We start from the raw sequence: 27,946 nt of genomic DNA on the forward strand, positions 1-27,946 counted from the left end.
TCTCTCTCTGTAATTCTTGATTTTCAAATAAATAAAAAAAAGCAAGCTGTGTGGCTAAGATATCACTGTGGAAGGTCCTGCACCTCACTTCCTGACTGGGAGGCCTCCAGTGTCACATTATGTGACGTAAGCAGTATGTTCTAGAGCCACAGTAAAACCCAGAGCCTGCCTCCAGTGGTTTTCACAACCTGAAGCAAGCACAGCCCTAAATAATTTTGTTGTTGTGTTTTTAACAACAAAATCCCATCTAAGTATCATTCAGTACTTAAACAGATTTCTGAGAAGTATCTCCTTGAAAAATATTTTTTTAAATGTTAAACAACTACTCATTTATTCAAGAAACATTAAATTGAGTATTTGTCACCTGTCGGGAGCTATGCTGTTCATTGGCATGCAAAAATGAACGCAGGGCAGATTGTCAGTGGAAATAGGTACATCAAATAAGTCATTGCTCTGCACTGAGGTGAGTGCAGTGGATGCCCCCCAGCACAGAGGAAGGAGGGAAGAGCTCCGCTTGGGTTCTGCAGGAAGTCTCACGCAAGAGGCCCTCAAGCTGCATGTTTTCATTCATGCACTCACTCCACAACTATTAACTGCATCCTCTATGTGGTCTGATCTAGGTACCGGGAATACAGACATGAGCAAAACAGATGGAAATTGCTGCTCTAGAGAAATTTACATTCTTGTGTAAATAATAAAGAAGATAAGCAAATATATTACCTGTTTATCTAACTATGGATAAGTGCAAAGAAAAAAAATTAAACAGTGAATGAGGATTTGTATTCTAGAAAAGAAGGGTAAGCAAGGTATCATTAAGAAGGTAACTCTAGTACCTGAAGAAGGTATGGAAACAAGCCTTGTGGACAGAAGGGTGCAAGATGGCAACAGGAACTTCAAGCACAAAGGTCCTGAAGTAGACAAGTGCCTGGAGTGTTTGAGGAAGAGCAAGAAAATCAGTGCCCCTAGAGAGGACCAAATGAGATTGGAGAGGCAGCTGATTGGGGGGGAAGGCAAACTTTGGACAGGAAATCATTGGAAGGTCTCAAAAATTGACACTGCATGATACGTTTGAAGACAACGGGAGACAAGACCAGCTGGAAGATGATTACAGCAGTACACACAATGGGCCAGCACTGTGGCATGACAGGTTAGGCCATCACCTTGGGTGCCGGCACCCCATATAGGCACCAGTTCAAGTCCCGGCTGTTCCACTTTCCATCCAGCTCCCTGCTAATGCACCTGGGAAAGTGGTGGAGGATGGCCCAAGTGCTTGGGCCCCTATACCCACATGAGAGACCCAGAGGATGCTCCTGGCTCCTGGCTTTGGCCTGGCCTAGCCCTGGCTGTTGTGGCCATCTAGGGAGTGAACCAGTAGGTAGAAGACCTCTCTCTCTGCTTCTTCCTCTCTCTAACTGTGCCTTTCAAATAAATAAATATTTTTTAAAAATACACACAAAAAATAGTGGGTTAGACCAAGGTGGTAGCAAAGGGATGACGATAAATGGTCAAATTCTATAAAGATTTTTAAGGTACAGCCAACATGATTTGTGGATAGATGGATAGATTGGATGTGAAATGTAAAGCAAAGAAAAGTATAAGAAAAGCACCAACATTTTTGACCTGACAAAGTGAAAAGTGGGAGCAGCCATCAGCTGAAAGGGGGTGGAGTGCAGGAGCTTGTTTACAAGGCTAAAACTAAAGCACACCTTTGGGTTTGAGATGTTTATGATATCCAACTAATGATGCCAAACAGATATTGTATATTTTGTTCTAGAATCCAGAGAACAGGTTGGGTTTTACTCTGTAAATTTGTGCGTCATCAGCACATACATCAAATTTAGTACAGTGAATTTGGATAAAATCACCTTGAGAGAATGAAGATATAAAAGATAATACAGAAAGGGAAGAAAAGCATTCCAGATGGGGGGGGCATATGTAAGGAGGAGAGGGTAAGTACATACACTGGTTTTGTTAGCTAAAGCAGAAGTTGACAAACATTTCTGTCAAGGGTCAGATAATAAATATTTTAGACTTTGTAGATCATTATACTTTTTCTGTCACGACTACTCAACTTGATCATCATAGCATGAAAGCAGCCACAGACAATACATGCCTTAATCCAGGTTCTCCAGGGAAGCAGAACCGATAGGAAATATATATTGAGAGGAACTGACTTCCACAATTATGGAGGCTAAAAGTCCCACAATCTGCTGTCTGCAAGCTGCAGACCCCAGGAAAGCCAGTGGCATATGAGAAGCCTTCAAAAAAATTCATGGAAATGCATATTATGTATTCAAAAAACTGTTGTGTTTGCAAAGATGTCTTGCACCACAATAAACAAATCTTTTAATTCCACTTTTCCTAAGAACTCTTAAGTCCCTTGTAGTTTCAGTCAAACCTGAAGGCCTGAGAAGCAGAAGAGCCAATGGTGTAAGTCCCATTCCAAGTCTGCAGGCCGGAGACCCAGAAGTGCTGACTTGCAATGGACATCCCAGCTCACACACAGCATCTGTCCTTCAGCCACCTTTCTGTTCTATTCAGTTTTCCTCATCACATTGGACGATGCCTGCCTTGCAGTGGTAAAGGCAATCTTCTTTTCTCGATCTGCCACTTAAAATGCTGTTCTCTTCTGAAGACCCCTTTCAAACACAACCAGGAACAACGTCTAATCTGGGCACACTTGGCTAGTCTAGTAGCACACAAAATGAGCCATCATAACACCTAAATGAATGAGAGTGATCCTGTCCCAGTAATAATTTATGGACACTAAGCATTAGATTTAATATATTTTCACATATAACAAAGGTTTTGTTGTTGTTATTTTTAATTTGAGAGGTAAAGTTACACACAGAGAGAGGGAAAGACAGAGAAAGGTCTTCCATCTGCTGATTCACTCCGCAAATGGCCTCAATGTCTGGAGCTGGGCCAATCCAAAGCCAGGAGCCAGGGGCTTGTTCCAGATCTCCTATGCTGGTGCAGGGGCCCAAGCACTTGGGTCATTTTCTACTACTTTCCCAGGCCATAGCAGAGAGCTGGATTGGAAGAGGAGCAGCCAGGACTACAGCATCCATATGGGATGCCGGCGCTGCAGGTGGAGGCTTAGCCCACACGATGCCACAGCACTGGCCCTTCACATATAACAAAGTATTAGTCATCCTGTTTTAAACCATTTTAGAAAGTAGTTATTAGTTTATTCATATATTAATTTATTTTCATCTTACTTGAAATGCAAAGAGACAGAATCTTCCATCTGCTGGCTCACTCCCCAACCATCCACAGCAGCCAGGGCTGGGCCAGGCCAAAGCCAGGAGCCCAGAACTCTGTTTAGGTCTTCCACATGGGTAGCAGGGACCTGGGCACTTGAGCTACCATGGTGCTTCTGAGTGCATGCATCAGCAGGATTGGAAGCAGAGGAGCCGAGGCTGGAACCCAGCTGTCTGATGTGGGATGCAGACATTCCAAGCTGCAGCTTAACTGCTGTGCTGAATACCCACCTCCCTCAACCATTTTTTTTTTTTCAATGTAAAAATCATTCTTGGTTTGCAGGCCCACAGGCTATAGTTAGCTGACGTCTGAGCTAAAATATAGGTGAATTAGGGAGCTGTCGGAAATGAAGTTACAGAAGTAGTCAAAGTTTATGTCATAGATTAGAAATACTAGGTATAAAGTGAGTGGTACATGATATGCACTCAATACATAGCAGATATTATTGATTTTATGTGTCATATGTGGGAACTAGAAGACAACTTTAAGGCAGTAAGATTTATAGTCAAAATTGGAACCTACAATCACAGGATTTAGCAATAGCTAACCCAGGAGAAGGAAGAGGATAAATGGAGCCTTGCAGGGTCCCAAAGGTACCAGCAAGGCAGCCTTGGTGATGATGGGTACTGTATAACTGCACACATGGGTGCTGAGATGTAATGGTACTTTAATTTTGCAAAACAGGCATGGAAACTCACTGTGGTTGCAGGCATGACTCATTTGTAACCCATGAACTAAGATTTTAAATCATGAAAATGAAAGAAGCTTCAGAGCAAATGAACCATATTTTTGTGATATAAGAGCTTCTTTAATAAGACACAAGCTTATCAAACCTGATAATCATGGTGTACCAATGTGTGAATTTAAAGTGTTCCCATCCTGCTCCGAACCACCGGGTGGGATGTAGAATGTGTAGTAGAAAAGTGAACTACCTGTCTCCACTGAGCCACCTCTCTGCCAGCAGGACAGGGGCTGGGGATTACTTGTTGCTCTGCTGCTTACTAGTTGGGTGATTTTAGTCCCAAGCCCTTAACTTTTTTTTAAAGATTTATTTATTTAGTTGAAAGGCAGAGTGACACAGAGAGAGGGGGAGAGACAGATAGATCTTCCATCTGCTGGTCACTCTCCCAAATGGGCACAATGGCTGACATTTGTCCAAGCCAAAGCCATGAGCCCAAAGCTCTATCTGGGTTTCCCACATGGGGGGCAGGGGCCCAAGTCACATCAGCAGGGAGCTGGATCTGAGGTAGAGCAGCAGGGCCCCGAATCAGTGCTCTGATATGGGGTGCTAGCATAGCAGGTGACAGCTTAGCTCACTGTGCCACACAGCACCCCAAGCCCTTATAGGACCCTTCCATTTTCTTCTATAAAATAAATATATTTATATATTATATATTTACTTATATATTTAATATATAAATATATTTCTGTATTTCATTCTATAAAATTAACATATTTACTCAAAAACTAGAGAATAAATTATTTATCTTTTGGTTCCTTTCAGGTAATTTTAATTAACATTAAAACAACAAGAAAACTGTCTAATGACCTGGCCTGCATGTTTCTCTAATTTTCATTATCTTAAAATAAACTTTATTCAACTGTAGATGTAAGACATGCTCATTTAGAAAATATGGAAAGGAGCCAGCACTGTGGTACAGCAGATCAAAGCTATGGCCTGCAGCACCACATCCCATATGTCCACCGGTTTTGTGTCCTGGCTTCTCCACTTGCCATCCATCTCCTTGCTAGTACACCTGGGAAAGTATCGGAGGATGGCCCAAGTCCTTGTGCCCCTGCTACCTATGTGGAAGTCCTGGAAAAATACCATGCTCCTGGCTTTGGCCTGGCCCAGCCTGGTCGTTGGGGCCATTTGGGAAGTGAACCAGCAGAGGGAAGATCTCTCTTGCTGTCTCTCTCTATGACTTTGTCTTTCTTATAAACAAATAAATCTTTAAAAATAAACAAAAAAACCCTTATCCTTCCTAAGAAGGTCCCCTTAGGTACTTAATTAAGGTAACAAAGCTGGCTAAAACAGAGTGAAGAATCACTCCAGACATCAATAAAATCACTATTGAAATTTTGAAGTGTTTGATTTTTGCCCTGTAATTATTAGTACATTTAAATTTTCAAAACTCTTCACCACTACAAAATTTCAGCTCTCAGCCTGCCACAAAAATAACCTGAAAACATGAGCCTCTATTAGTGTTAAAAAACAGACTCCCCCTCCTTTTTAGTACACAAAACAAAACCTCACAGTTCACCAACCTCATAGACCATATATGTTTCAGGACTGTTTGTTGAATTCTTCAAAATAAAAGCCAGTGTTCCATTTTTAAAGAACATCTGGTGGTGACTCCTCTGCAGTTTTGCTTTATGGTCTCCTCTGATTCTTAGCTGTCATTAAATACTGGAAAGATTTTACAGTTCTGCATTAACAATGCAAAACACAATTGTATTTTAAAAAGTCTCTTTTGTGTTTCTTCATGTCTCTATAATTTTTTAAATCATAATTATTTTTCCAAGAGACTATCAGATACAGATCAAATTACAATATGTGTAAAACCTCTTTTTAATAACAATAAAAACATTCTCAAGAATGCTCTAACATGCTACAAATGACCTTTAAGGAATATTTGACAAAATGAAAATTCCAGTGCCTCAAGATACTGTTCCTTAAAAAGAGGTTAAAAAGGAACTACAGCAATGACAGTGAGTTAGCAAATGGCGACTGAACATTTCCTGGCTGTTATTTCAGTTCTCCTATTTCTGTTTTTCCCTTCACAACATTACTGTTGTGATGGGGGAAAGGTACACCTAGTTAATGATTTCTGTGCTGGTTGTTTTGCTTACATTCTCCAGAAAGCCCTTCCAAGATCATTCTTTGGAACCAGGCCTTACATGTGCGCTCCAAGTGAAAGTTGAGCATTTGCTTGGGAGTTGAACGTCAGTATCAATCATCAGGACCCAGGAACCCTTCTGTGCAAGGCCATTTGCTCCAGAGGAAAGAGCCCTGAACTATGGTCTTGGGTACCAATTCTGATCCTGTTCTTTTTGTTTTGTTTTTAAGATTTGTTTATTGGGCCAGCTTTGTGGTGCAGCAGGTTAAAACCCTGGCCTGAAGCACCGGCATACCATATGGGCGCTGGTTTTAGTCCCGGCTGCTCCACTTCCGATCCAGCTCTCTGCTATGACCTGGGATAGCAGTGGAGGATGGCCCAAGTCCTTGGGCCCCTGTACCCACATGGGAAACCTGGAAGGGGCTCCTGGCTCCTGGCTTTGGATCGGTGCAGCTCTGGCCGTTGCAGTCATCTGGGGAGTGAACCAGTGGATGGAAGACCTCTCTTTCTGTCTCTACCTCTCTCTGTAACTTTCTTTCAAATAAATAAAATTAAAAAAGATTTATTTTATTTATTTGAAAGGCAGAGTTACAAAGAGAGAGAGAGAGAGAGAGAGAGAGAGAGAGAGAGAGAGAGAGAGATGTTCCATCTGCTGGTTCATTCCCCAAATGGTGGCAATGGCCAGGGGTAGGCCAGGCTGAAGCCAGGAACCAGGAGCTTCATCCACGTCTCCCATGTGGGTGGCAGGAGCCCAAGGACTTGAGTCATCTTTCACTGCTTTCCCAGGTACATTAGCAGGGAGCTGTGATCCAGTTCCTTTTTAGCTTTGTGTCCTTTAATGGTTCACTTAAGTTTTCATTTCCTTATCTATAAATGAGGATAATAATAACTGCCTCAACATACCTGTCAGAGATATTGTGAGGAAAAAATAAGATAATGCAAGTGAACAATGTTTTGCAAACTGTAAAGTACTAAATAACTGACAAGGTTTATCATGGTAAAATACATACAATTCCCCTGTAAAAGCATTTTGAGGTGTACAGTGCAGTGGCATTAAGTACTGACACATCATGGTGTGACTTTCACCTTTCATTCATCTCCCCAAACTGAAATTCTGTACCCATGAAACAATAATCAGCTATTCCCCTCTAGCCTTTGGCAACCACCATTCTATTCTATCTCCATGAATTTGACTACTTTAGGTATCTCATGGAAATGGAATACTAAAATATTTGTACTTTTGTGTCCAGCTTATTTCAGTTAGCATAATGTCTTCACAATTTACTTGTCGTAACGTGTTCATTTTCCTTTTTTTTTCACAGTGGAAAAGTATTCCATTAAATACCATGTTTTGTTTATCCATTCACCTGTCAATGGACATTTGGGTTGTTTTCACTTCTTGGCTATTGTGAATATTATTGCTGTGAACATTGGTGTACAAATATCTGTTCAAGCCCCTGCTCACAATGCTTTTGGGTAAATACCCAAAAGTGGAATTGCTAGATTATATGATAATTCTACGTTTAATTTTTTGAGGAACTGCTATACTATTTTCTTAGAAGCCATACCATTTTACAGTTCTATTATCAATGCACATTATTTCTAATTTCTCCACATTCTTGCCAACACTTATTATTTTCCATTTTTATTTTTGCTTTAATAACCATCTTAATGTTTATGAACTAGTATCTAATTGTGATTTTGAATCACATTTCTTTACTGATTAGTAATGTTGAGCATCATGTACTTTATCTCTCTTTAGAGAAATGTCTATTAAGTCTTGAGAATTTTTAAATTGGGTTGTTTATGTTGTTGTTGCATTGTAGGTGTTCTTTATATATTCTGGGTATTAATCCCTTATCATATTTACAATTGGTAATTATTTTCCTGCATTTCAGGTATTATCAAGCATTTTTATTTTTATTCATGTATCAGGTCCTATAAAAATTATGCTCAATTCCTCACCTTAGAACTTTAAGAAATGAGAATACTCACGCATGCTTCCTCTTTATACACATGATACCATGGTTTAGAGATCAGATAAGAATTTTTCATTGGCAAAATTATTTTCTTTAGATTTGAGTAATACAAAAAATACTACAACATGTCTCTGTAAGATATTTAATATAGCAGCAAGCTTGAAAATGGTTTTCTTTACTTATTTATACAACAATATAAAATTAGGTAGATTAATGGATTTGTCCCCAAAAGCTAAATTCATACACATATATACCTGAGAGGAGAACAAAGAGACAGTTTTTAAAAATAATATTTCTTGCTTGTCCCTTGCCAATCACAAATCACAAAGGAAAAGCCAATAAAATATATCCTAGCAGAGAACAAATAGTTAACTTTCATAAGTGGAAATAACATTTTAAAAAACTGAGAGGTAGGCATTTGGAACAGAAGTTAAGATACTGTTTGGGATGACTGCATCCCATATTGGAGTGCCATAGTTTGAGTCCTGGCTCCCCTTCCAGCTTTCTGCTAATGTGCACCCTGGAAGGCAGCAGGTGATAGCTGAAGTAGTTGCATCCCTGCCACCCATGTGGGAGAACCAGGTGGAGTTCTAGGCTCCTGGCTTCAGCCAAACCCAGACCTCAGACCTGGCTGTTGCAAGCCAAGGAGTAAACCAGCAATGGGAGATTCTCTCTCTCTCTCTCTCTCTCTCTCTCTCTCTCTCTCTCTCACCGCTTTTCAAGTAAATAAAAGTAAATACTTTAAAAACAATCAAGTTCTTATAGGTCTTTCATTCATTCATGCATTTGACAAGCTTTATAGGCTCAACTCTGTCCAAGTGCTAGAGACACAAACATGAGTGAGCAAAGTTCCTTCCTTCAAGGAGTTCTCATTCTGGTGGATTAAAATTCTCAAGTAAACAGGCAATTATGATACAATGTGGCCAGTACCAAGGAGCTCTAAGAAGTGTTTCCATCATGAACAATCCACAGCTAACTGCTGTGAGCAATGTCACAGAACTATCGAGTCAATTGCTAACATGTAGGGGCTGATGAAATCCATTATGAATATAAAACGTTATGACATGTCGATTACTGTTATTACATTCTCGCTAGTTGTTCAGGACTAAGAGATGTTGCATAAACCACATGAGAACTGTGTCTAAAATTTTTTAAATTTGTTTTTATTATAAAAGTAATAGATTCTTATCGTAGAAACTGCAACCAATACAGAACTCCCCAGAGGTAACCATAGTGAACAATTTCCTGTATTCTATTTCATGTAATATGCCATCGACTGAAGATGCATTCTACATTCAGAAGTACTAAAAAGTAAAGAAAAAAAAGAATTTTAATAACACTTGAAGCCGGCGCCTCAGCTCAAAAAGCTAATCCTCCGCCTAGCGGCGCCGGCACACCGGGTTCTAGTCCCGGTCAGGGCGCCGGATTCTGTCCCGGTTGCCCCTCTTCCAGGCCAGCTCTCTGCTGTGGCCAGGGAGTGCAGTGGAGGATGGCCCAAGTGCTTGGGCCCTGCACCCGTTGGAGACCAGGAGAAGCACCTGGCTCCTGGCTTCGGATCAGTGCGGTGCACCGGCCTCAGTGTGCTGGCCGCAGTGGCCATTGGAGGGTGAACCAACGGCAAAAGGAAGACCTTCTCTCAGTCTCTCTCTCTCACTGTCCACTCTGCCTGTCAAAAAAAAAAAAAAAAAGTAAAGAAAAAAAGAATTTTTTTTATTTTTGACGGGCAGAGTGGACAGTGAGAGAGAGAGACAGAGAGAAAGGTCTTCCTTTGCCGTTGGTTCACCTTCCAATGGCCGCCGCGGCCAGCGCGCTGCGGCCGGCGCACCGCGCTGATCCGAAGCCAGGAGCCAGGTGCTTCTCCTGGTCTCCAATGGGTGCAGGGCCCAAGCACTTGGGCCATCCTCCACTGCACTCCCTGGCCACTGCAGAGAGCTGGCCTGGAAGAGGGGCAACCGGGACAGAATCCGGTGCCCCGACCGGGACTAGAACTCGGTGTGCCGGCGCCGCTAGGCGGAGGATTAGCCTAGTGAGCCGCGGCGCCGGCCCAGAAAAAAAGAATTTTAATAACACTTGAAGGGGCCGGTGCTGTGGTGTAGCAGGTAGAGCTGGTGCCTGCAGCACCGGCATCCCATGCGCTCACTGATTCGAGTCCTGGTTGCTCCACTTCCAATCTAGCGCCCTGCTAATGCGCCTGGGAAAGTAGCAAAAATGGCCTAAGTGTTTGGGCCACTACACCCATGTGGGAGACTCAGAAGAAGTTCCTGTCTCCTGGCTTCAGCCTGGCCCAGCCACAGTCATTGTGGCCATTTGGTGGATGGAAGATCTCTCTCTCTCTCTCTCTCTCTCTCTCTCTGTGTGTGTGTGTGTGTGTGTGTGTGTGTTTGTGTGTCTCCCCCCCCAACTCTTTCAAATAAATAAGTAAAAATCTTTTTAAAAAAAAGTATATTCATTTTCATAACAATGTTCTCTACTTCTAGGTGAACTCCTAAGTCTGTTGAACTAAGAGGTAATCATTCTCAAAAACTCTGGCTCTTAAATGTGGCTGTTTATGTTCCCAAAGTTTTCTTCAACCTTAGGAGTAGGTTACAGAATGTGATCCTCACCCCCTTGGAAGATCCATTCTGTGCCACTCAAGTGAAACCTTTGTCTCTAAAAAGATAAATCTTCAGTTTCTGAACCACTGGTCAATAGGTATATATTGGTTCCATGTGGACTAAACAGATATGAAAGAGCACATGGCTTTTTTCTTTCATTCTTTTCCTATATTTATATTCTACAGTAAAATCCAAAGGGTTTTTAAGAATGAAAAACATTGGGATGTAAACTGTCAGGTTGTTTTGTCTCAGAAACATTAATGAGGCAGCATAGCATAACATAGTACACCAGGAAGACCTGTATATGGAGAGATTCTAGGTTCTTCTCTTAGCTTTACCACTAATTAGATGTGTAATTTTAGATAAATCACTTAACCTCTTTAGACCTCTGTTTCTCATCTCTAATTACCCTATCTAGTCCATAGGTTATTATGAAGATCAAAAGAATTTATAAATATGGAAGCACTTCAAAAATGTAGCACATGAATATTACAAAGTATTATTAATACTTACATTTATTATTGGTCTGCAATGCTACTCTGACACTCAGGCAAGAGGAGCCTCTGTTGAGCCTTGTGTTTGCATATCACAAACACACATGCGTACAAATTTATTAAACATCAAAATGTTCCCAAGAGATGTGGCCTCAACGCTGATAATAGCAAAGACAGTCTTTGGAGTGATTCAAATAGTATATGCAACATTTTCGGAATCTGCCCCAAAATAGATCATCTTAATTAAACACACATCAAATTTGACCTTATAGGCACTGTTGGTTAACAATAGAGATGTAAGTAGATGTAAGTAGATGTAATTTAGACAAAATAGGGAACTACACTAGGATAGTTAAGTGAAACAATAAACAAATAAATAAGGAATTGTGGTCTGCTGTGGAAAACACAGTTGATTTTGTGTTAACCACAGTTGTTTGGTATGGATTATTGCTTGCTATTAATGATGTTAGCAAAAGCTTACAAAAGGCATTGGCAGACCAATCTACATTTGACTAGTTGTTTTTAAGTAATTAAAAACTTTTTAAATTTTTTTAGAGAAAATGAGTTTTTATGTAGAAAATAGTAAATGTGGCATATACAACAAAAAATGATATTCCAATTAAATCAAATAAAGTTGAAACAAAAAAAACAATGTTTGTATGAATATAAAGGAGTTCTTATACAAATCTGTATCTATATATCATACTCACATATATTCATAAATGCATTCTAGATAGCAGTGTGGTCTCCTTGAAGAGAGATTTGAACAAACCAGCCATATATTGTTCTTTTTTTTTTTTTGTCTTCTTTATGATATCCCAGTATTGTAAACAAAATTGAAAGAGATATTTAACACCGTATGGATGGCTATTATTTTAAGGGCTGAGAAAAAAAAATCACAATATAAGTAACAGAACTCACATGACAAAATTAAAAATTTATAATATTTTCTATAATATCATTATTACAACCTCATTAAGATATCTAAACATGATAAGTAAAATTAATGGTTTATTTCCAAATGTAAGTGTTGACTTAGAAATTTTATTGATGGGTCAGTGCTGTGGCATAGTAGGCTAAGCCTCTGCCTACAGTGCCAGCATCCCATATGGGTGCCAATTCATGTCCCAGTGCTCCTCTTCCAAACCAGCTCTCTTGCTATGGCCTGGGAAGGCAGTGGAAGATGGTGCAGGTGTTGGCCCCTGCACCCATGTGGGACACCTGGAGGAGGCTCCTGGCTCCTGGCTTTGAATCGGTGCAGCTCCAGCTGTTGGGGCCATTTGGGGAGCAAACCAGCAGATGGAAAACCTTTCTCTCTGTCTCTCCCTCTCTCTATCTGTAACTCTGCCTCTCAAATAAATAAATTAAAATCTTATAAAGGGGCTGGCGCTGTGGCTCAGTGGGTTAACACCCTGGCCTGCAGTGCCGACATCCCATATGGGCACCAGTTCGAGTCCTAGCTGCTCCGATACAGCTCTCTGCTATGGCCCGGGAAAGCAGTAGAGGATAGCCCAAGTGCTTGGAACCCTGCACCCATGTGGGAGACCCAGAAGAAGCTCCTGGCTCCTGGCTTCAGATTGGCACAGCTCAGGCCGTTGTGGCTAATTGGGGAGTGAACCATCAGAAGACTTCTTTCTATCTCTCCACCTCTCTTCTCTCTGTGTAACTCTGACTTTCAAATAAATAAGTAAATCTTAAAAAAAAGAGAGAGAAATTTCATTGACAATGCCAATTGCTACTGTCTCAGTGGAATAAAATTCCTCCAATTCTATGAAAAGTACTTTTTATTTTATTTATTTATTTTTATTCTTTTTGACAGGCAGAGTGGACAGTGAGAGAGAGAGACAGAGAGAAAGGTCTTCCTTTTGCTGTTGGTTCACCTTCCAATGGCCGCCGTGGCCGGTGCACCGCGCTGATCCAATGGCAAGAGCCAGGTACTTCTCCTGGTCTCCCATGGGGTGCAGGGCCCAAGCACTTGGGCCATCCTCCACAGCACTCCCTGGCCACAGCAGAGAGCTGGCCTGGAAGAGGGGCAACCGGGACAGAATCCGGCGCCCCGACCGGGACTAGAACCCGGTGTGCCGGCACAGATTAGCCTAGTGAGCCGCGGCACCGGCTATGAAAAGCATTTTTTAAATCAAATATTGAGGAATTATTTTTGATATGAAGAAAATAAGGTGAATTTTAAGAAGTCCTTTTTTCTGGAGATGCATATTGAAACATTCATGGATAAAATTATAAAATTTCTAGGAGTTACTTAAAAATAATTCAGTCGAGGCAGGTGTTTGGCAAAGCAGTTAAGATGCTGTTTGGGATACCCACGTCTCAAATTGGAGTCTTGGGGTTTCAGTGCCAGCGTCCTGCTGAAGGGCACTCCGGGAGGCAGCAGATGATGGCTCAAGAACTTGAGTCCCTGCTACTCATGTGGGAGATGCAGAGTGAATGCAAGCCCCCTGACATCAGTCTGGGCCACTCTTGGCCGTGTGGTCATTTGGGGAGTGAACCAGTGGATGGAAGATGTCTCTCTGTCTCTTTCCTTGTAACTACCATTCGAATAAATAAATTAATTTAAAAAAAAGAATAGATGAGATCATGTTTCAGTCCTTCCAGGGAAGACCTTATGGATAGTTTGAGATGACTCGTTTTTTACATCAAGGATATTCTGTACAGTTCTGTCTATAACCCCAGTCTCTTGATCAATCAAATGTTAGGCCTTGGGAGTAATAGAGACGGAGAGAAAGAGAGAGAGGTCTTCCACGAGTGGTTCACTCCCCAAATGGCCGCAATGGTCAGGGGCTGGTATAGGCAGAAGCCAGGAGTCAGGAGCTTTATCAGTCTCCCACACCGGTACAGGGACCAAAGCTCTTGGGCCATCATCGACTGCTTTCCCAGGCACATTAGCAGGGAGCTCGAAACAGGGCCTATATGGGATGCCAGTGTCTGGTGGTGGCTTTACACACTACACTGACCCTAATCCCTATCTTTTATATGATGCAGACATTTAGCTTTGTATTTCCTTTGCAGCTGACTCCCATACTAGAAAATGCAAAAGGTTAAGAGGTAATTACTGGACAAAAGTACAGATAATCAACTAACCATTAGCTAATTTGTTTTGCCACATTATACATATATTTCTATCTCTGAAGTCCTTTATCTGCTGCATTAAAACTCAAATCTTTGTGTGCAGCATTTTTTGACTCTTGAAAACACTGTTTGTCTCCCGGAAAGTACTTTACTACCACATTATTCTAGTTCCAAGGTACTTTTGGTTGTAAGATTCACCAAAAACATAATCACTTTTTTTAGGAAAAAAAAGAAAATGACTGTAAAATTAATTCCAATTTTCGAAACACTGAAATGTGGAAAAGTATATACTGGATGTCTTAGAATTGAGAAGACACTAAAATGTTTTTGAAGATTTATTTATTTATTTGAAATGCAAAGAGAGAGAGAAAGAAAGATCTTCCACTCATTAGTTCACTCCCCAAATGACCTCAACAGCTGGGCTGGGCCAGGCCAAAGCTAGGAATCAGGAACTCCATCCAGTTCTCCCACATGGGACCCAAGTACTTAGCCATCATCCGCTTGCCTTTCTCATGTGCTTTAGCAGGGACTTGTATTGTAAGTGGAATAGCTGAGACTTGAACCGTCACTCCAATATGGATGAGGGCATCCCAAGTGGTAGCTTAATCCAGAATGCCACAATGCCTGCCCCTAAAATATTCTTTAAGTCTGCTTTAGCATTTAAAACGTTATTATTCCTATAGAAGTCCTTAGGGAGTAACAGGAGTCAGAGAAAACTATACACAAGGATCATTTAGGGGGACAACTTGGTGGCCTTCAGCTCTGGTCATAAAGGCAAAGCATTCAAGCACCAGGACCCAGCAGTAGAACCACGAGTGGGGAAAGGAGATGTGAAGAGAGCTCCTATGCAGGGATGGGGCATAAAGATATATTACATCAGGAAATTTGCTGTATCTGGCTCTAACTCCAAATAATCCTAATTAATCAGAAACCTACAATACCTTATCAAGGTGGGGCTCTCCCTTAGGAAACTTCTTCCCTTAGCTTGTTGTGAAAACCTAGTGACAAGGCCAAGCACATGACCTTTCAGTCTGCTTAAGAAACAAGGCTGAAAATCTTCAGTAGAATGTTAACATTTTTAAATTCTATATGCTAAAAGATGCAGAATGTTTTGAGACTTAATACCAGATGTTTAATCATTAGGTGTTACTGTGTTTACCCAATAATTGACTTCTTTCCTATAATGGATGGGTCTCTCAGAATGGAAAAATAAACAGAAAACAAATTCCCTGCATAAAGGTCATATGAGCTCTTTGTAACAAGGAGTGAGGTATTACAGTCAGTATACTGAACACCTGGTATTTAGTTTGGGTGGTTTGCTTCATTCTGTAAATGCCAGTAACTAGTGTTTTTAAGTTTGAACTATTAGAATGGTCACTTTCATGTCATAATTGCATCCTAACTCTCTGAAGAATTAACAACATAAAATTTGTGAGCACTTCATGATGAAATAGGAGAAATAAGTATCTTTTAATAGTTTGAAATAGGATAGTGTTTAAAGATGAAGAATAGAGAAGGAACAAAGGCATCTTGGATCTTTTTGGAAGTTCTGATGCAATCTTTACCACTTCCAAAATCTAAATGGATACAAACTGCTACAAAACATGCTCAACATGTCTCAGCATTCTCCATCCCCATCCCTGATTTCTTCTTCCTAGGTGGAGAGGGCACCTCTGGGTGCAAACACTGGGTTTTGCATGCCATTCTGTTGTGCCAGTCTTGGGTAGAGGAGCTCAGCCACCAAATGAGCCGCCTCCATCATTCATTGAGCACTTCTTTGTGCTAGGCAACATGGGACTGAAGCTGAAGAAGGTAAAGTCCTTGATCTTCAGGAGCTATAATGTGGGTAAGGGGAAAAGGGGCCAGGGTTGGGACCCAAAAAGTAAACAGATCATTAGGCTACTGGGTATTGATTACAGGTGGAGATTACCAAACAGGATTACTTTAAGTCAGCCTGTGGTTTGTGTTTTAGAAGTGGGAGATGTGTGACAGTGTTGTACAGGAAGGCCCTCCTTGACATAAAGATCAGATTTAGTCTTAACCAACGGACAGGAATTAGCCAGATGAAGTGCAGCAAAGGAATATGAAGAGCTTCCTTGCCAGAAGGAACAGAAGCAAACTGGCAGAAGTTGACAAGTCATCAGATAGAAGCTGGGGCCGAAAAACAAAGAATATCATAGCTACACAGGCAGAAGCTGCAAAGAGGGTGAACAAAGATCAGATTTTAATCTGCTCTGGGGAAGGGCCCCTCCCCTTATTTACTGATTCCTTTGTCTTAACCTGTGTCAAGGCTTCCAACCTGCTTCAGTAAAGAACAGCCCAACAACTAACTTCACTCTTCTGGGTTTCGCACTTTGGCAAGTCACCATCTCTCACTCCTGCCTGTTCTCCTTCCCTGTCATTCATTCCTGCTAAACCCCTTCAGTCAGTGCACTTGGCTGCTTGCTTGGTGCTCTAAATGCCTAACACTCAATCAAATAAAACTTATTTTGGTACGTATTGAAAGAATGAAACTACTCAAATAAGGATCCTTAGATTTTTTTTCTCTTTTTTGTTTATTTTTAAATGATTTCCAAAGAAATAGCCAAGAGCCAAAGGCTAGGGGCCAAGAAAGCCAATAATAATGAAAACAGCTTCTATCATGGACATTTGTTGTTAGCCTCCTTCGTGCATTAGTCCTGCCTTGTTCCCTCCACAGCGCCTTTTCCTCTGGGGAATCTACTACTCCCCACGCAGCCCACGGCCTTCCAGAGGAGCTGACCCACTCTCTGTCTAGTTACAACGTCACGTTCCTTCTATGCACAGCTCTTGGTTCTAGGGCAGGCACATGCTTAAGCAAATGAATGTCAGGATGCTTACCGGCCTGTTGGAACCAAGCCATTCTTTGCAGATGAGGGAACACAGACTTTTTTGGAGCTGTTACCAACCTTCTCGTGAATTATGAGTGTTATTGGCAATAGTAGAAGGCAGAGTGGAAAGATGGAAAGCAATGGAGTCCTTAGTGACATGGCTGAGTTCTTAGCGACATGACTGATGACCTAGAGAGTCTGAATTCTTAGTGACATAAATGAATGCACAAGTATGTCCTATTCCTAGACTTTTCAGTTTCACGAACCAATACATTCTCTTATTGTCTAAGACAGTTTGAGTTGTGCTTTTTTTGTTACTATTGACATAAAATACTTCAAGCTATCTAGCTACTTTTTCTAGGGCATACTATACATTCCAGGCATTGTAATGAATGGTCTACAAAGACTAATTCTCATAACCATAATTTCTTCATTTTTTATCATGGTAAAATATACACAACGTAAAATTTCCCATTTTAATAATTATTAGGTATACACTTTTGTGGCATTAAGTACAATGTTGTGGAACCATCACTGCTATTTCCAATCACAACTATATTTTGTGGTTGGTATCACTATCCTCATTTTGCTAAGAAGGAAACTATTCCTCAGAGAAGCTCAGTACCCAAGTCAGACCACCAATTCCTGGTATACTCTGGATTTAAACCCAAATCTGCCTGATTGCAAAACCCACATTCTCATACTTCATTATAGTGCCAAATTAAATTTTTCAGGCAAAAAAAAAAAAAAAAACAAAAAAAAAAAAACAAGAAATCTTGGTCAAATTACAAGCTTGGGGTCCACAATGTAGAGATTAGAATCTTGGGAGGAGTTGCTTGAGCAAATAGGAAACAGGTAGGGAACAAAAAGTGACCAGAACACAGGTCACCAAAGGAAGGACAATAGAGTTTGGAGTCAGGGGAATAAGGGAAACCATTCCGGTTGACGAAGTAGGGTTAGAAAGGGGGCTCATCAGTGGAGATGGCAAGAATATCTGGTTGTACTGGTTCCCCAACTCTAGTTGGAGGTGAACAATCTTCGCCCTGCCCACTTACTTCCCCAAAGGATCCTGACCCAGAGACTAATAAACTATATTTTAAAACAAAAATACCTTCAATTTTAATGTTAAGCATTCATTAAAATAAGTCATATAATAAAGCTGATCTGTATCAACAGGGAGATACATCCTTTAAATGAGGTCTGTAATGACTGGAAAGCTCTTATTTCCTTCTTGTTAGGACAAGATAGATTCTAAGTGGTGCCCCCCCCACCCCCCAAATCACAAGCTTCTGTGCTAAAAGCTATACACCTTTGATGAGTATCTCTACACTGTTTACTTTCTAACTAAGGGTTTTTAACTAAGGCTATTAGAATGCTAGAAGGTGTTTAATCTCTTGATCTGTTTGTTTTCAAAAGTCTGACTCCTTTCATTTGTGATCCCAGGTAAGTAGTAGCTTGAAGGGCTTTACTAATACAAGAAGGTCAGTTCCCTAATTTTCAATTTCCGTAAGTACATTTCTACAGTGTCAGAGGCTGTCTTGGAATGGGGGCAGGGAAAGTTATAAGAAGGGATAATGGAAGACTCCCTGATGTTTTCACACTCCCAAATCTGGAATTTCACACCAAGGCCCCTTGCCTAGTGGTGTACTGAACAAAAATCTTAACATTTTCTCAAAATTGTTATTATATATAAATCTATGTGCTGACCTTGATGATTCAAACGGAGCCCACCAAATAGAAATACATGACTAAGGCAGGAGTCTCACAGAGTCAATGTCATTTGATGTGACTGACATATATAGGCAGCTTATCATCCTTCCTCCTTCACAACAGCACTTGGGCAGTGACTGTCCATCATGTATGTGTACAGTCTTTTTTCTAAACAGATTTTTTTGGGGGGTGAGGAGACAGAACATAAATTTTTCTCTTATTTTTTTGAGTTTTTACCCATGTCTTCCTCTCAACCTCTCCACCTTGTGACAGCCTATCTTTTCAGAAGGAGCCATGGAAGATGATGGCTGTGTCGCCCTGTGCAGTAGGAACAAAAACTGAGCAGCAGTAGATAGGCTGCCAGGCGAAAGGAAGGCTGAGAAAGCACTGGCTCTAGTCATGTGGGAGCCCTGGGAAAAGGAGCTATCTGGCGCCCCTTCAAGCCAATAGTCTTTAAATAGCTGAGGGCAGAGAGAAATTCATTTTCTATTAATATAAAACGTATAGCTCTTTATGGTCAAAACAAAGAATTTATTACATGCATTGAATACAACAAAATTTCCACTTTTTTGGAATTGTCTTTCATTTCACATTTTTTCTTATCACTTCTAACTTGAGTAGCAATAGTTACCAAGCAGAGGTAAATTATAATTACAAAATCTGGTTCATAATACATTTACAAGTTCTTTTTTCCCCCTTAGTTTTTATTTTATAAAAACTGTTCTAACTTTTCCAAAGTTCCTGTTCTTTCTTCATTTTTCTTTTGGGAATTTCTGAGTTATACAACTTATTGTAGGCTGTGCTCATGGCTTTAAATGTAGAAAATAGCCATCTGTCTTTAAAAACAGGGTTAGAAGTTTGGGGTAGATTCCCAACCCAAGTCCTACTCCACCTCTTTTCCCAACTGGCTTCCTTAGGGGAGATGCTCACCTGTAACCATACTCCAGTGAGAACCCCAGGACCATTTTATTATCAAGTAAGCAAATTCCCAAATTTAAAGTGAAGCTTGAGGGTGTGTGTTTGGCGTAATGGTTAAGATGCCACCTATGATGCCTGCATCCTATATGACAGTGCCTAGGTTTGAGTCCTGGCTCTGCTCCCCATTCCTGCTAGTGACGACTCAAATTGCTGTGTCCCTGCTATCCACATGGGAGACCTGGGTTGAGTTTGTGGCTCCAGGCTTCAGCCTGCCCCAGTCCTAGCTACTGTGGGCATTTGGGACATGAACCAGCAGATGAGAGTGGTGTGTATTTCTCACTCTGTCCCTCAGCTTCCCCCCCCCCCCAACAGATTGATTTATTTATTTGAAAGGCAGAGTGATAGAGAGGGAGAGACAAATAACAATTTTCCTTCCACTGGTTCATTCCCAAATGCCCACAACAGTCAGGGTTGGGCCAGCGCAAAGCCAGGAACCAGAACCCCATCTGTGTCCCCCAAAAGAGTGGCAGAGTTCCAAGACCTGGGCCATCATCCACTGCCTTCTCAGGAACATTTGTAGAAAGCTGGATAGGAAGGAAGTACAGAACAGCCAAGACTTGAACACGCACTCCAAAACGGGATGCTGGCATCTCAAGTGACAGCTTAACCCGCTGTGCCACAACACTAGCCCCTCTACATCTCTTTCCATTAAAATACATAAATAAAATTTTTGAAAGATTTTTTTAAATTGAAAGACAGAGTGACACACACGCAGAGAGGGAGAGACAGAGATCTTTCATCCACTGCTTCACTCCCCAAATGGCCCCAACAGCAAGGGCTGGGCCAAGTGGAAGCCAGGGGCCAGAATTCCACCTGGGTCTCCCAAGTGAGTGGCAGGGGTCAAAGCACTCGGGCCATCTTCTGCTGCTTTCCCGGGTGCATCAGCAGGGAGCTGGATCAGTAGCAGAGCAGCCAGGATGCAAATCCGTGCTTAGATATGGGGTGCTGGTATCACAGGTGGTGATTTAACCAACTCTACCATAACACCAGGCCCATAAATAAAGTTTTTAAATAGGGACCTGTGTTGTGGCATAGCAGGTTAAGCCACTGCCTGAAATGCTGGTATCCCATATGGGTGCCAGTTAGTGTCCCACTTGCTCAACTTCTGATCCAGTTCTCTGCTAATGCACCTGGGAAGGCAGCAGAAGACAGCCCCAGTACTTGGTTCCCTGCTACCTATGTTGGAAATCCAGGTGGAGTTCAGGCTTCTGGCTTTTGCCTGGCCCACCTCTGGCCATTGTGGCCATTTGGAGAGAGAGCCAGTGGATAGAAAATTTCTTTCCCTCTCTCTAACTCTGCCTTTCAATAAATAAATAAATAATAAATCTTTACCAATAAATAAAGTGAATTGGGCTACAGCTGAGTCGAGGCCAGGACGCCCAAATGGGGCCTTTTGCTTTTCCAGTTCCAAATCTTGGGAACTCCTCTCATGTGTGCTGGAAAAAGAGTGCAGATAGGAACAAGACTCAAGTAGAGAAGTATCCATAGCAGAGCACAAGTCCACCTACCTGAATGAGACTACCTTCCAGAACCATGGAGTTTGGAACACGAGGAGAGGAGAGGAGAGGAGAGGAGAGGAGAGGAGAGGAGAGGAGAGGAGAGGAGAGGAGAGGAGAGGAGGATGAAATCTTCTCATTTGCCTATTGATTTCTTACTCTAGTGGGGAAAAAGTGTGCCTAACAGTCTGCTGATCCTAGGGGTAGAAAATGAAAACACAGGCACTGAGGCCTGGAGGAGGTCCAGCAAGTGCCTCTCAAGGTCAGGATCCCTTCCCCTGGGGAAGGTCCAGGATCTCTGAGCAGGCTGGTTGCTGGGTGGTAGAGGGTAGATGGATGAGCAGAGGCTTGGGTGGAAGCTTAATGAGCTCTAACAGAAAAGCAGAGAGACAAGTGGAATCCACTCAACCCCTATCCCTCAAGCCTATTTTTTTTTTTTAATAAGTGGGCTTAACTTTCAAACCTCTGTTGGCCTAGGACTTATCCCATGAGAGAGGTTAGCCGCTCCCTCACCAGCAGTGCTCCTCACTGCACATTCTCATGCCCAATCAGAGGCACAGTGAAGCTGTTCCTCCCAAATGTTCAGGAATGGGTCAGGACAGATCCTTACTCAATTTAACTTCAAGGCCACACTGCACCCTAGGCCACACAGTCATGTCCTAATCTATTTTCTATTTGAAATTATGTCTTGTTGAGTGACATTGTTTGAAATTGGTCAACAGGGAAGATTACTTTCACAATTCCAAATAAAACAACAAAGAATGGCAGAAATTATTAAATTCCCAGAGAAATTCAAGTTCAAAATGAACTCTTCTTCCTATTGTAAACTCCTAGGACCTGAAAACCCAAGGAACTATTTTTTCCTTCATTTCCTGATCTTTCTAGTCTCTGTCAGGGGGTTCTTCCTCAAATAACTTGGGACTTGGGGTCTTATGGCAGTCACTCCACCTTCTTTCATTACAATGGGTGTAGCACCTTTTGTACTTTCAGCATTGAAGTAAACAACCCAAATCTCTCACATCTCATAAATGTAGAAACAGACATGATCCCTGCAGTAATAGCATTTTGCAAACAAAATGATGTTCCTAGAACCCAGTGTGTAAACCTTTGTTGCTGTGGCTTATGAAAAATAGTAGCGGACACAGAGTTCTCTGGAGAAAAGGGAATAACACAGAGGAAGCAAAAGATGAAGGCAGAACATCTCCTGGTTTCTCCTTGCCAGGATGCCTATTAGAATACACAAGCTGTGATTTAGAATTCAGTTAGGATAAATTTCTCATCGAGAGATTAACACTACACTTCTAGTAAGGACATAATTGACTTCCTAGACAACATCTTCTCCTCACCCCCTCTGAAACCCCAGTGTTTTCTGGGGACCTTCATTTGCTTCTTCTCACTCAACCCACCTCAAGTGACAAGACCAACCAAGTCTGATTGCTGTAAGAGTAATCCCTTACCCTTGCCTGAGATTAATTCCAGAATGGGCACAGGGCCTTGTTAGTTAAAAAGAGACATGAGTTGATTTTCAAGGCGGGGGGGTAGCATCTACAATGTCTAATCTGAATGTCTAGATAATACCCAAGTCTTCCTTCTTTCCTTTGGTATTCTTTCCACATTTTAAATACTTCCATTTCCCTTTTGATTCTAGTGTTTCTGACCTGGAAGCACAATGTTGAATTGAGACTGACTTCTATTGAGTGCCACTGCTTTTTTCCCCCATGTGTGAATACAGAACATCCACTTTTATAACAGGCAGCTTTGGGGCTCGTGTTGTGGCACAGCAGTTTAGGATGCTACCTACGTCTTGGGCATCCCATACACGTGTCAGTTCGAGTCCCCACTGCTCCATTTCTGATCCAGCTCCCTGCTAAGATGCCTGGGAAGGCAATGGAGGATGGCCCAAGTGCCTGGGCCTCTGTCACCTACATAGGAGACCTGGATAGAGTTCTGGGCTCCTGGCTTCAGTCTGGCCCAGCCCTAGCAGTTGCAGCCATCTGGGAAGTGAATCAACAGAAGATCTCTCTCTTTCTCTCTCTCTCGCCTCCTTATAACACTGCGTTTCAAATACATTTTTAAAATCTTTTTCAAAAATTAGGCAACCCTGTGGTCCACGTTTATGGCCTTGCAGCCGATTTTTTTTTTTCCCTGAGTATTCATCTGCCCCCAGCAGGAACCCAAGAATTTAAAAACTTTAGGACACAGCTGTTGCCATTGTTTCCTGCTCTAGAACTCCTTTGTTCTATTAACATTGTTTATTAAAACTTTTAAAACACACACACACAAACAAGATCTTCCTAACTGAAAAGTACCTTAGCTGTATTCCTGCACCGCCACCTGATGCTGCTATTGATGTTTCCAAAGGCCAGAATGTCAGGATCAAAGCGGAGGCTCATATGCACTTCCTCGGACAGGTGCTCTTCCCCGAAAGTCCCAGCTGAGAGCTTTCAGATTTCCCCAGCTTGACTAATTTGTGCCACCTTGTGTATCACTTTCTGCCATTTCTCTATGTTACATTTTTCTATCAATCACTACTTTCAAGGAGGCCCAAATGCATATTTTTAACCTGCCACTTAAATGGATCCAATTCTTCCTCTAACATAAGTAAAACTTCAACTGCTTTTTTTTTTAAATTCTTTCTAGACCTATGCATTTATTTCCTCACCTCCTTCAACTCTTTCCTTTTTTTTTTTTAATTTTTAAAGATTTATTTTGGGGGCCAGTGCTGTGGCACATGGGTCAACACCCTGGCCTAAAGCGCCTGCATCCCATTCCATTTGGGAGCTGGTTCTAGTCCAGCTGCTCCTCTTCCGATCCAGCTCTCTGCTATGACCTGGGATAGCAGAAGATGGCCCACGTCCTTGGGACCCAACGTGGGAGACCCGGAGGAAGCTCCTGGCTTCGGATCAGTGTAGCTCGGGCAGTTGCAGCCATCTGGGGAATGAACCAGCCGGTGGAAGACCTCTCTCTCTGTCTCTATCCCTCCCTGTAACTCTTTCACATAAATAAAGTCAAGGTATTCTGCATCTAACACAGGATTCTCAGTTCCAACATTGTTTCAATGGAGAACTCCTGTAGGGAAGGTCTCCTCCCACCACTTTTAACCCATGTCTAATCTTCACTTACTGTTTTTCTACCTCTATTCCTTGGTGTTGTATTTCCTCTTTTTAAAAATTTTCTTAGACCACCCATTTTCTAGCCATATTTCCCCATAACAATGTACCAGCTTCTCTCATACAACGTCCTTGCAATCCTGAAATTCATCAAGGTCTCAAAGAACACTGCAACCACCTCCAGCAGCAAGAACAGTAATTGCTAACAGCTTCTCGAGCCTCTACTACTCACCAAGCACTGCTCTAGTACTGTATAGGTATTAATTCACTCAGTACTCCTGACGGTCCCACAAAATGATCCCCTCCATTTTACAGATGCAGAAATAAACCCAGAGAGGTTAAGGAATTTGCCCAAGGTCAGAGAACCTGTATGTGGCAGAGCTCCCATGTCATGTGCTATCCTCACACCTCCCCACTCTTGTGTCACCTACCAGTCCTTCCCTAATATATCACTTTTATTATTTTGGCCTTGTCTTCTCTCAACACCTAGAAATTGGGCTCTCTTTTTAAAAAAGCACAATTAAAGATTTATAACCATCTACCACAGCCCATCCTAAATCTTGAACATAATTAATTTCTTTTAATAGTGCTATGTCTGTATTATTCCACAGGGAAGGGTATTAAAGTTAGATTCTATAATTCTTTAAAGATAACCTGTATTATGAGTATCATTGAATTGTGTGCTTACCAGGTTTTTCTACATATACATTAAATTTAAATCCTTAGTTCCAAGTTAATTTTCACTACCTAGCTGATAAAATATTATCTGGGCATGTACTAAAGAATGAATTTTTGCAGCTTAGTGAGATAAGTCATTCATACTCTAACAAGGATCTTTTAAACAGAGCTGGTTATCCCTGCAGGGAAGCCATATTCAGATCAAACTAATTTCTTAAATGACATAAAAGGAGTGAGCAGCTTTGAGGTGTCTTATGTAACTGACTGAGTGGTGATGGCTTGGGACTAGATTATGGAATGACAGAGGAAAGGGAAGCTGAATCTTTGAAATGGTAAAAATTATAATTTAAAAATCACAGTAAATATCACCTGCCATATATTAAAAGTGATTAAAGAGCTTATTTTTCCTACACTCCTATTGTGATCAGTTTTATAAATAATTTTAAATACACTAACCTGTTAAGCACCAGTAATTAGTTGAGAAAAACAAACACAAATGTTCTTAAATAGAGAGCAACCCTGAGGGAATCCAGTCCTCTGAAATTATGCTAAGTGTTACTGAAATAATTCTGGGAGACTCCTACCTCAAATAAAATTCCCCTTTACATTTTCCTGTTTTATTTTTTAATCATACATAACTTCTATGCTAATTAATGGACAAGATTATTTGCTAATGTAAGACCTGATAGTGGATAAAACCCTCTGGAATATTTTGAGCTTTCATCAACACGATTAAGGGTCTTTAACACCTGTGAAGGGGAAAAGCATAGATTGGCAGACAGTAGCTTTGCTCCTAAGCAGTTTGGGGATTTGGTTTTGTCACCTCGCTTCTTTACACTTCAGTTTCCCAGTCTGTCAAACACGGAAATGAAATGATCTCCAAGACCCATCACAACTCTCACATTCCACAGTTTTAAGATGGCTTTGAACACCTTTATACAAAAAGGTCTCCAACATTTAAACCCTTGAAATAAACTAAAAATATGTAGAAACTGGTGACAATGGGGGTAGCATAACATTTTTTATTATTTCCCAATAGATGTTTCACTATCGTTAAACTAGTTTATTCCTGGCATTTCATCAGCCATCATGGCTCCAAGGAAGGGAGCACAGCACATGGGAAGTGTGAAGAGAATCCAGTGCACAAGGAAAATTCCAGACATACAAGAAGGATAAAAATCCATCCCTTATAATGATGGAAAGAAGAGAAGAGGCCAAGGAAGAGGTAATCAGACCCAGTGTCCTTACTTTCCATTCCCTTCCACACTGTGAACTTGAATCAGATGTACGTAGTTGATGCATTCACATAGATATGGGGAAATCCAACATAGTTGGATAGTGGTTTGTTTCCCTGGGCATGCCTGGGAAAGGCCCAGATCTCTAAGAGCTCTGCTTTGAGCTGAACAGCACATTCAGTATGACATAAGAAGAATAATACAACAATGGTAGAAGGAGGTGGCTCAGTGGATCAGCCCAAAGCAAGGCTCCTGGTTCATCAAGGCTTACATGTACTCATGGAATCCTTCAGTGCCCAGATGTCTCAGGAAGGAGATACAGTGATGCAGTGAGGATCAATGGAGACCGGGGTCAGTACAACAGGCTGTACTGGGGAGAGCTGGAACAAATGGCTCAGGTATGGGTCTCTATGTGGTATCTCCCAAGGGCAGAAATGACCAGTTTTACCTCTGGGGCTAGAAGTTCTGCTGTCAGCCCACACCAGCTACTCCATATGGAAGGACAAAACACAGGCTGGCATTTATGGCTTAGATGCCCTTCCCTGATGCCATGGACACCTCCTCATCCCTCAGGGTCACTATCAGCTCAGGATCACTGTGTGAATTAGAAAAAGGTGCTTCCTTTCTCAAAATACTTTACTTCCATCAAAAAATGGTCATAAAATACTGATTGTATTAGAACAAGGCATCTACTACCATATGCTAGAATTCTAGAATATGTAAAAATACCCTCCAAATTCACACAATAATTTATTTACATTTATACAATAATTTATATATAAATTTGTACAATAATTTATATATAAAATATATATTTAAATATATATAAAGGAAAGGCAGGTAGGGAAATAAAATCTGAAAAACAGCTTTTACAGAAAAAAGTTTAGATAATGTGGGGACCTGAAGTTAAAAGTTACAGAAAATAAGCTGCTTTGTACAACTAAAGGAATTTAAGTAAATCTGTAACTCTTTATGGCCAAGATTTTGCATTTAACTGGTATTTCCTATAGCACCTTTACACATTAATCGTATGTGGAAGGAACCAGCAAGTACTTGTTGAATAAAAAATATTTAGAAATATCAGAATTATGACACATTTAAAAATAAAGCACCATGCAATCCTCCTATATTTTTACTGCCCCACCCCCATTTATCTAAATCAAATCTAAAATTTTACCCATTTGCACTAAGCTAACCACCATAAAAACCTGGAGTTCTGGTTGTTTTCAAATAGCTGTCCTCCTCAATTATTTTCCTGGGAAGTAAACTTATTATCTATTCTATTTTCCATTCCAAAGATCTCAAAATTACAGACTTTTTAAAGACTATAAACAAGATCACGTAGTTTGAAGTAAGTTGTGATTTAAAGGCAGTGCGGAACCGAGGTACGCAGACAGGTACTTTGTCTGGATTCACATACCCCGTCTGGGACAAGGCAACTTGGGCTCACCTCGGCCTGAGCCGCCCCCAACAAGGCTTCCCTCTCAGTCTCACGCTTTGTAATCGCTTAATTGTCTATCTCAAACCTAGACACCAATCGATCAAACTCAAATGAGAGGGGAAATCACGGGTCTGAAAACCAGAGGATCAGGTAAGCTGTCAGTTTTACCACATCCAGAAAAAAGAAACAAAACA

General features: G+C 41.2%; 2 long non-coding RNA genes across 8 annotated transcripts in view; one reads left to right on the forward strand and one right to left on the reverse strand.

Annotated features, from left to right (window-relative positions):
• The window catches only part of LOC138848624 (uncharacterized), a 48,525-nt gene that overhangs the window by 17,759 nt on the left and 2,820 nt on the right, over nucleotides 1-27,946 (reverse strand). For 2 of the 6 annotated variants that reach the window (XR_016230380.1, XR_016230378.1), the window contains exon 2: nucleotides 11,882-12,053. The exons of the other annotated variants lie outside the window; for them this stretch is intronic. This is a non-coding gene — a long non-coding RNA (uncharacterized LOC138848624). The remainder of the gene's footprint in view (nucleotides 1-11,881; nucleotides 12,054-27,946) is intronic. 6 annotated transcript variants of the gene reach the window in all.
• Nucleotides 15,914-27,857, forward strand: LOC138848626 (uncharacterized). Of its 2 annotated transcripts, none has more exons than XR_011386654.2 (3): nucleotides 15,914-16,067; nucleotides 26,116-26,301; nucleotides 26,605-27,857. It is a non-coding gene; the product is annotated as an uncharacterized LOC138848626 (long non-coding RNA). The 2 variants fall into 2 exon arrangements; XR_016230383.1 differs by having other exon boundaries at nucleotides 26,161-26,301.

This window comes from Oryctolagus cuniculus, chromosome 2, assembly GCF_051225735.1.
Source record: "Oryctolagus cuniculus isolate XC-2025 breed Fujian yellow rabbit chromosome 2, ASM5122573v1, whole genome shotgun sequence".
NCBI lineage: Eukaryota > Metazoa > Chordata > Mammalia > Lagomorpha > Leporidae > Oryctolagus > Oryctolagus cuniculus.